General features: G+C 33.4%; 1 pseudogene; it reads right to left on the reverse strand.

Moving 5' to 3' along the window:
• LOC106314308 lies at positions 1-1,280 on the reverse strand (annotated as a pseudogene).
• Between the last annotated feature and the right edge of the window lie 1,517 nt (positions 1,281-2,797).

Here is a 2,797-nt window from a genome sequence, read left to right on the forward strand (position 1 = left end):
AGTCATGAACTGCTTCCTCGCAGTTAAACCCAGCTAATGCCTGGCAATTTGCCTCCAAAGCTCTCTGAAACACCATCTCTAAGCATCTCTACTTCATCCCATTTCCCATATCTGGCATACACATTAGAGAGCATAACGTTGTAAACACTTCTTCTCTCTTCCTCCTCGTTCTCCCTTATCTTCTCTGCTACAACTTCAGCCCAATGAGCATCCACAATGCTCCCCAAATCCCAGTATCAATCGGTCTTCTCAGTGACATCACAAACTCAAATGCTTCTTCCACTTTTCCAGCCATTCCCATTAGCTTCACAATGTAAACATGATGTTCCGTCCGCTGCTCAACACCAAACTCCCTCTTCATCCTCATGAACATCTCTTGACATTCGTGTAAAAGACCAGCGTGGCAACATGTACAAAGGAGAGCAGAGAAAGTGACCTCGTCGGGTTGCAATCCCATCTCAAGCATCTCGTCGAACTTTTCAAAAGCAGAGGAAGCGAATCCGTGCAAGCCAAGACCCAAGATAACAGAGTTGAAAGAAACAACGCTTTTCTCTGGAACTTTAGCGAAAAGAGTCATCGCTGAGTCAAGAACCCCGCATTTTGAGTACATGTCTATAAGAGCAGAGCTAACCTTTATATCCAGTTCCAGTCCTTGTCGAATAACATAACTGTGCACCTCTTGTCCGTAGAGCGAATCCGATAACTCAGCACATGACCCTAATACAATCGCAACGAGAACAGAATCTGGCTTCTTACCACTCATTCTCAGCTCATTAAACAGACACAAAGCCTCCTTGTGGTATCCACATTTCGAGTAACCGTTTATCAAAGAAGAACACGCAACTAAATCAGTAGGCTCAGAGATGCCACTAAACACACCACAAGCAGAAGCTATACACTTACAGCTCGAGTACATGCTCACAAGCGCACAACCAACATAAGAATGAGAGTCTAAACCCACTTTCAAACAAAACCCATGAACAGACCGAGAACGAGTGTTAAGCCAGGATCAATCACTCCAGTCATCAAAGCTACCATCGTATAACTATCAGGTGTGTTTCCTTAACGTAACATTAATTTAAACATACTGATTCCTTCTTCGCAAAATCCACAACTTCCATATCCAGAGAGCATAGCGTTCAACAGAGGAACATCTGGATCTGCTACTGAAAAAACAACTTACTCGCTTCAAACGTAAGGCCAGCTTTTGAATAAGCCTTAACAAGTGTACTGCTGCAAACTCGGTCAAATCCAAGACCAGATACAATAGCCCCTCTGTATCAGAACTCTCTGAGAAGCCACGAGCTCAGGAAGCTGCGAAAATATGTCGTAATGCCAGAGGATGAACATTGTAAATATAAATTATTTTTAGGTATTATATTGTTTTTATATATTATAAAATAATATATAGAGAAAAAAATAAAAATAGTACTAAATCAAGTTTTTGTTCCCAAACTATCAAGGTCAAAAGTCACTTAATGTTATCAAAAGTCACAAACTTAGGGTTTAGAGTTAGGGTTTAGAGTTAAAGGTTGAGGTTTAGGATTTAAGGTTTAGGGTTTAGAGTTTAGGGTTTAGAATTTAGGGTTTAGGGTTTAGAGTTTAGAGTTTAGAGTTTAGGGTTTAGGGTTTATGGTTTAAGGTTTAGAGTTTAGGGTTTAGGGTTTAGGGTTTAGTTTAGGGTTTAGAGTTTAGGGTTTAGGGTTTAGAGTTTAAAATTGAGAAATGAGGTTTTGGGGATAAGATTTCAAATTTTGAAAAATAAAAAAAATTAAAATTTTCAAAGGATAAACTTAGAAATGTGCTATTTTGGTCATTTTAGTTTTTGAGTGCTATTTTTGTAATATAAACTTAGAAAGGTTCTATTTTGGAGATTTGCCGTAATATATATGGATAATATTTTTTTGAGCACACAATATGGATAAATAAAAGTCAGTAACTATTAGTATATAATTAAATTGGTGCGAATACGTAAATAAATTTTATTAATCCAAACAATCATTTTTTCTGTTTTATATTGTATATAATTAAATTTAAATGATAGATACATAGATATATAATATATTTTTACTATTGATATATGCTAAATGATGTGTTCTACGCATATGGTTTTTTGTATCTTTTTATAACAAAAACTTTAAATCACTAATAACAAAATTTTCGTTATATGATGTTTAATTTTTTAGTAATTTATTATTTTAACAACATTCAATGCAAATTTTAAAAATTTAAATATTTAGTTTTCAGTATTTTTTTCAAAGCTTTTATCAAAAAGAAAAAACTGTTCAAATATTTATGTATTTTCTATGGTATATAGTTTAATTTAAAAGATATTAATATATATTTTTAATTTAATATTTATTAAATGGGACTTCTTACTTATATGATTTTGTAGTAATTTTTATCTTGTCATAATTGGTTTTTTTTTACCTTGGATCATAAAATTTCCATGTGAGACTTTTATTTTTTTTTAAATATAACTTATACGAAAAAATCTAAATTTTATTAGGGCAATTCTCTAAAATAGCACATTTCTAAGTTTATATCACAAAAATAACACTCAAAAACTAAAATGACCAAAATAGCACCTTTCTAAGTTTATCCTTTGAAAATTTTAATTTTTTTATTTTTCAAAATTTGAAATCTTATCCGCAAAACCTCATTTCTCAACTCTAAACTCTAAACCCTAAACCCTAAACTTTAAACCCAAAACCCTAAACCCTAAACCCTAAACCCTAAACTCCAAACCCTAAACCCTAAACTCTAAATCCTAAACTCTAAACCCTAAACCCTAAAC

This window comes from Brassica oleracea, chromosome C9, assembly GCF_000695525.1.
Source record: "Brassica oleracea var. oleracea cultivar TO1000 chromosome C9, BOL, whole genome shotgun sequence".
Taxonomy (NCBI): Eukaryota; Viridiplantae; Streptophyta; class Magnoliopsida; order Brassicales; family Brassicaceae; genus Brassica; species Brassica oleracea.